Raw genomic sequence first — 7,724 nt, forward strand, 5'->3', positions numbered from 1 at the left:
GCTGGGGCACAGACCCTCCTGAGTGTCCTCCCTTGGCTGTCCCCGTAGGGTGCATTGGGTATAAGGAACATCAGTGTGCAAGAGCTACCCACAGCACTCTGTTTGAGACACGGTCTCCCCTTGGCCTGGAGCTTCGAGTATGTAGGCCAGGCTTGCTACCTGCCAGCTTCCGGGGACCTGCGCTCTGTCTCCTGTCCCTCAGCTCTCAGTGCTGGGACAACAGAGGTCCCCACCACCTTTTTACACAGACTCTGGAGATCCACACTCAGGCCCTCATGCTCGCAAAGCAAGCTTTTCACCTACTGAGCTAGCTCCACATTATGTTTTTAACTTATTACACACACGATGTGTGTGTGCGTGTGTGCGTGTGTGTGTGTGTGCGCGTGTGTGTGTGTGTGTGTGCGTGTGTGCTGCGTGCGCTGCACATGTCAGTGTGCGCTGTGTGTGAACGCCACAGCATCCACGTGAAGGTCAGAGGACAGCTTGCTGGAGTTGAGTCGATTTCTTCCTTCCCCTGGGAAACTCGGGCTGTTGGGTTTGAGCATCCTACTGTGTGCTGAAGTGATGCCAAACCCAGGCTAGACAGGGCAAGGTTCTGAGCCAAGCTAAGCTACCCTCCAAGGAAGTCAGGAAAGCTGCTGTTTCCCCACGTGCTGTAGGGGAATGAACAACTGTGCGATCAGAAGTAGTCGGAGTACACAGAAAGCCCGAGTAAAGGAGAGGGAAATGGGCTGCTGAGCCTCGGGTGCAGGAATAAAACAATCAACACAGAAGCAAGGGATCCTGGGTACTGGGGTGAGACTGGGATGAGCCCCAGAAGTAGATGCACCCCTCCGGCAGCTCCACACACCCAGTTCCAGGTGGGCGCTGAAGGTATTCCTCCATGTCTCAGGCAACACTAGGAGGAAGCCGGGAGAGACCTGTCACCACTGCCTGTCATCGCCGATGAGCCTCACAGGTCCTAGCTGCCCTCACAGGAGACTCGTGGCTCATGGCATCAGGAGTACTCTGGCCTGGGAAGGGTTGGAAATCAGGCCTCTCCTGATAGACAGCCGCTCCTGCCTGCCCCTGGTCAGCAGCTTCTAAGACTCCCTCCAAGGTCTGCTTACCACCCTGAGGGCCACGCTAATAAATCCCCGTAACAAAGGGCCATTTGTTCACCACCCACCAGTAAAGGAACAGGTGTCCCCACCCACGCCCCCAAGACAAGAATCGAGCAGGCATTCTGCACACCACCCTGGGAGAAGTCACAGGACAACAGAGGCCATTGTGGTCTTCCTGTCACTCCCACACCCTGTCTTTAACTGTGGCTAAGGATCCACCATGCCACAGGAAAGCAGCCAGCCTGGCAAAGCATGTGAGCTCAGACCAGAAACGGTATATGAGTCCGGAGCTTTTGGGTCCCCAGAATGGACTCGCTGTGTTCCTGCCTGAAGGGCTGTGGGACTCATTCATTACACAGGAAGGTGCCTCTGGGCCGAGCAGCCTGAGCAGCCTGAGCACCTGCCGTGTGCGGCTTACACAGCTCCCCAAGTGTGTTGGCCACTGCCCCTGTGCTACGGTGAAACACCATGACCAACAGCAACTCAGGGAGGGAGGGTTCCAGGTGGGGAGAGGCGTGGCATGGTGTCAGGAGCAGGAAGCCCACTGATCACATTTTACCCATACATGGAAGCAGAAGCTGGGAATGGGGGATTGGCAGAGGGCAGGAAGTGGAGTGGTCTATTAACCTTCAAAGTGCACCCCAGTGACATACTTCCGGCAAGACTACACCCCCTAAAGGCTCCATAACACCTCCAAACAGCATCGCCAACTGAGAACTAAGTGTTCAAATGCAGGAGCCCGTGGGTACACTTCTCCTTAAACCATCACAGTAAAAATCAATCCGATAGCACACGGTCATCTCACACAGAGAACCAGAGGCCGACACAGTGTCAGTCCCTGAGGAAAAAGCCATTGTACGGATGGCCAGGCCACGCGGTGTCAGCCTCCAGCTTGGGAGTCTCTTCCCAGCAGGGCAGGGAGGTGCTGGGAGGGACCTGCCTGGGTGTGGGTCCTATGGCTCAGGGGTTAGGGTTTGATTTAGTGCTTGTCAAACAAATGCCTGCTAGCTAATCAAGTGGTCCTCACCATTCTCTCCTGAAGGAAGGGGGTTGGTTCAGGTCACAGGACCTGACCATTCAGTCTCACCACGGCGTGAGCTAGGCTGGCCGGGCCTCAGCTGGGGAGGATTCCCCTGTCTCCACCCCTCATCTTGCTGCTCGGCTTGCCTGAGTCCCAGGGATCCAAAGTCTAGGGCCCGAACTTTATCCAGCCCCAGGGCTACAACAGTTCTGGGCCCTCGGCCCTCCCTGCTGAATCTGCTGCAAGCATGGCACTGCTTTCTTGAAACTTCTGGTCACAGAACCTTTCTTTTCCTCTTCTGTTCTGCTGGGCTCAGAATCCACCCAGAGGGACTGGCTTCTTCTGCCTCTTTAATGTGCTTCCTCATCCTGTTTGGACCCTTGAGCTTCCCTTCAGCCAGAGAAGGATGGAGTGGACAGCAGGGATAATTACAAGATTGGCTCAACACCCATCTTCCCCTTCCCTCTCAGACTGCCTGGCAAAGCCTCCAGGCTGCCATTAACCATGCCAGTCCCTGGGGCCTTGCCCTCAGGGGTCCACAAGTGGGAGGGTAGGGGAGATTTTTTTTTAATCTGTAGCCTGCAGCAGACTCCACCACAAAACCAACCTTGAGTTCATCACCCATCCCAGTAGGCTGTCCTAAGGCAAGCAAGACAAAGGCTATTCTTCCCCATAGCATCCAGGACAACCCTTCACAATCCCACGCAGCCACCATGCCCTGGGTCCAGGACCTCATCCATCATGAACAGCAATCCTGAGTTTTACCTTTGCTTCCAACTTAGGGTCGAGTATAGAAAAGCAGGCAAATGTGTCCCACTACCCAACCCCATAGGCTGCCTGTTTCAGGGAGCTACCTTAATGCCCCTGTTCCCAGACTCCCAGATGGCTTAGATGTTCTATTGCTTTGATGAAACGCCATGACCAAGGCAACTTCTGTAAGAAAGAGTTTATTGGGAACGTACATAGTCCGTAGCCAACATGGCAGGGGGCACAGCAGCAGGTAGGCAGGCATGGCTCTGGAGCAGCAGCTGAAAACCCACATCTCAAGTAGACAAGTAGGAGGGAGGGAGAGATGGAGAGAAGGAGAGAAGGAGGCAGAGAGAGAGAGAGAGACACTGGAATGGCTTTTGAAACCTCAAACCCCCTCCCCAGTGAAACACCTCCTCTAACAAAACTTCACCTCCTAATCCTTCCCAAACAGTTCCACCAACTGGGGACCAAATTTCAAACATGAGCTTATGAGGGCCATTCTCATTCAAACTGCCACAGCAGGCTCACCTGGGGCTCCCTCTCCGCCACAAAGCTGTCCTCTCCAGAGACCTTGCTCTACAAGACACAAGTGAGGGTGTCAGCCCCTGGCTGCAGTCCACTGAGCAAATGCTCTCCCGTCCCCGTACGTCCACTCTGTTCTTATCTGTATCGTTACAATCGCTTCAGCGTTTGCCACTCAGCAGACAAAACAACAGAGTCCACTGTGGGTAGAGCTGGTTCCTGCATACGTGGCTATTTCTGGCTCCCGTGCTGTCTGACACACCCTGTTGAATTTCACTCTGAGGTAAGCAGCTACATACATCAAAACCAGTCCTTCTGCCTCAGAAGGGCAGGACCCACTCGCAGGCACCACAGCAAAGGCAGCTCTTGTTGGCCTATCTTGAAGGTGCTAATTTTCCTCCTGTCTTCTGAGGTTAGCATCCTTACTTCTCCTCCACCTGGAGCACCCGCTGCTGGGGGGTGGAGAGAGGGTTACAGAAAATCTTTATAGATCCTAAGTTTCTGTGTTCGCCTTGTCCTCTCTTGCTTCTCTGTTGCTGTGATTAACTCCATGAACAAAAGGCACTTGGGGAGAAAAGGTTTATTTGGACTACAATTAAACAGTCCCTCACTGAGGGAAGTCAGGGCAGATGCGCACACAGGAACCTGAAGGCAGGAACTGAAGCAGAGGCCATGGGAGAGCTTAGGCTTCCTCCCCATGGCTTGCTCAGCATGCTTTCTTGTACTATCCAGGACCACCAGCCCAAGCATGGCCCACCCGCAAGAAGCTGGACCCTCCCATATCAATCACTAATCATGAAAAGCCTCACAGACTTTTCTAGAGGTCAAGATGATAGAGGTAATTCCTTAACTGATATTTCCTCTTTTCATATATGTCTACACTTATGGTTTAGTGGAGAAAAACTCACCAGCACAGCCTACTGGTGACGAAGCAAGGAGCTTCAGAACCAGAACGGTGCATTCAGTGACACTTGAGATGCACAAAGAGGCTTTTCTCTAGGAGATGGACACACACATACATGCACATGTGTGGACACGGGCACACGCTTGCATAGGCACACCCACATGCACACACACACAGACGCGTGTGCAGCTAGAGGTGCATATATTTGTACATGTACATGCGTGTGTGTGTACACAACTACAGAAGTGGCTGTGTCAGCTTAAGCACACACATCCGTACATTTGTGTGCATACATTAGCTTACAGACATACGCACAGATACTCAAAACTCACATGCTTGGCATGAACATGCACACATACAAAGTTGTACATGTGCACAAACATGCATGTGGCTGCCCCTTTCTCTTTGGTACAACAAACACACACGTGCCTGCATATATGCACTCACAGAGACGATTTTCTTTTTTGTAATGATGAGGAGTCAGATATTCTGCTCTGGCATTGCCACTCAGGCACCAGCGTCCTCTGCCTCACCCCCAACATCTGTCCATCAGTGTGAAGCTGCTGTCTGGACCTATGGCCCTTGGTCTGTCTGCTTCTATGACCCCTCCTCTTCCTCTGGAAGACCTACATGAAGTCAACATGGACTGACAGACGGCTGCCCCAGGGCCTGGCCACCGTGTTGGGCTTTGAGACAACCACCCATCAGAATCTGTCAAAGATAAGACAGGGCAGCTGCTTGAGGTAGGAACTGCTGAGCTCCGGTCCAACTTCACTTTATAAATCCCTGCTCCGTAAGCTGACCTCTGACTGGCAGCGCTGTACTGAGTAGCTGTGGAGATAACCTGCCAAAATATTATCCTTGGCACCATCCCCCGGAGAGACGAATGTGCCGTTTGCTGAACCTTGACTGCTGAGGCAGCACTTGTACAGGAGGGGAAGCTACTTTTCATTTATTAGCCAAAAAAATTATATCCTTGCAATTGGAGGCCTCAGAGCAAGGCTGGCAGATTATGAATGCACATCTCTGCATCCGTCCATCCAGCCACCCTTTAATTTATACACTGTTGGTGGTGAGATCATAAATAGAATTAAATGGACTCGAAAAGGCACCAGGGACTAGAAGGAGGTGTGTGTGTGGCGGGTGTGCAGGCAGGAGGCCCCTTTAAGAACGTTAAGCTGATGTGTGGGTTTGTGCTGTGTGTGTGATGCTGACCAACAAGACATAGGGCTGGGGACCAATGGCTTAGGGGGCAGGCTGGTGGGTGCTTGCGAATTCCCATAGGACCACATTTTGGAGTAATTGCCCCACGGGAACATCACAGCGGGGACAAGTAGAGGGCAAAAGCAAAGAATAGCTGTGCCCATGGTAAATTCTTGCTGATGAAGAAATAGGGCTGGGGGAATTAGCACACAGTGACAAGCTTCACCCCTTCTTACTGTCAGAGGCTTCTCTTCACTGTAGGCTCAGTCTTCTCCCCAGCGCTATAGAAACAACAGCTACACAATTAGAAGCCTAAAAATGTACACGTGTCTTGACTCAGTTTCTATGTATCAGAAGACGTATAGTTCTGTCCAGTCCTGCGGACATGAAACTAAGGGGCTAGCAGGCTGAAAATCCCATATGCAGGACTGACTGGGAAAGCTTGTCCCAGGATAGTGTGGGCCATCAGCACCATCAGCAGGGACGTTTGGATCTTTCCCACAATCCCATTGCAAGGGACACCTGGGTGACCTACAGCTGCAGAAAAAAGCATCCTGAAGTTACATCGAGTGGGAGGATGGGGATGAGAAATGAAGACAAAAGCAATAGCTGGGACCAGGAGGGCTCGAGTAAGCTGATGACTTAGGCCAAGCAAGCTGATTAAGAATTATAGCATCCTATAAAGCATTACCGGGGGTGGTAGAAATGGCCAAGGTCAGCATAGAGCTAAGTCAGACAATGTTGGCAAAGAGTACACAGGATGCAAGATACAGGAGAACACAAGTTAGCCACAAGCCAGGGTGAAGAGTTGGGTCCCCAGAAACCACAGCCTTGGCTACTTCAGGGCTCTGGCTCCAGCTTCAGACACCCTTGCCAAGTCTCCCTCTCATCAAGGACACAGAACTGAGGTTCTTTCTGTCCTTCCATCAGAAGCCCTTGGGTCAGTCTGGATCTGCACACCTGAGCTTACCTCTAGACCAGCTGGGCAGAAAGGCTGAACTCCTTGGAGCCCGCAGTCCAGAAACACTGAAGTGATCAGGCACTTCAGGAGCTTCTGGTAGCCAGCCTGCAGCAGGAAGCAGCCAGAGGCACGGCCTGTGGATTAGATCATGGTTCTGGATGCTGGGGGTCCAAGACCACGGAGCCAGCACCTGCCAAGCTTCCAGTGAGGACCGCACGGTACAGTGTGACATATCTGAGGGTATCACGAGACATGAGAACTCACTTTTATAACAAACCTGCTCCTGTCATACCCCATTAACCTACCAACCCACGACTGTACAGGCCCATTCGTGAGGTATCAGCCACCATAACTTCACCTCCCAAAGCCTTTGTCTCCGACTGTCATGGGAATGGCTTCCTGTTAGTCAGCCTTGGTCTCTGTAACAAAGTGCCTGAGATGATCAGCTTGGTGAGAAACGGTGCATTTAGTGCACAGCTTTGTCCATACCACCCAAGAGGTGAACCCACTACTTTGGGGCCCTGGTGGGACACTGGACAGGACACTGAAGACCCCAAAAGGAGGTACCCACGGTCCCCTGACAATAGTGAAGCCCTGCAGATCAAGACTTTAACACATGGGTGTTTAGGGGTCACTGTCCATATTCCATGGCATTCAGTCCTGACCTCAAAGACTCAAGTCCATTTCACATGTCAACTCTACACAGGCCATCCACCCGCCACCTGCGAGTCGCCAGATTTTTAGTGCTCCAACAGTGCTTTAAAGGTCCATGTCTGAAGACTCCACAGGGATTTAAAGGCAAATCAACTCTGAGCCTTTGTGAAAATTAAAAGGGAATTTCTATGCATCCACATTATAGGGTGGAACAGAAGCAGAGTGCGTATTTCCATTTTGAAATAAGGAATTCAAAAATAAAAGGAAGAAATATGAGGAGGGATCTGCCCAAATGGAGACCTGAACCCAGCAGGGCAGGTCATAAGTTCCAGCTGTCTCCAGCATGAGGCACTCTCTGACAGAACACGGGCTCCTGAGGTCCCAGAAGTCCCCTCTTACAGACCAGCTCTGCACACTGCTCAGGAGTTTCACAGCTCTGTTTAGTGTGTCGCTTTTTTCCTGGCGTCCCCCCTGAAGCAGAGAGAACCATAGCTTCACAGCTAGCCTCACTCACTGCCCTGCCAGGGGCTGTGTACACGGGCACACTGCCTGCCCCTCAGAATTTTTTTTTGAAACCTCACTGGAAGCCACCACCAAGCTCGGCCA

The sequence above is a fragment of the Psammomys obesus genome, unplaced genomic scaffold, assembly GCF_907164565.1.
Source record: "Psammomys obesus unplaced genomic scaffold, mPsaObe1.curated_primary_1811, whole genome shotgun sequence".
Taxonomy (NCBI): Eukaryota; Metazoa; Chordata; class Mammalia; order Rodentia; family Muridae; genus Psammomys; species Psammomys obesus.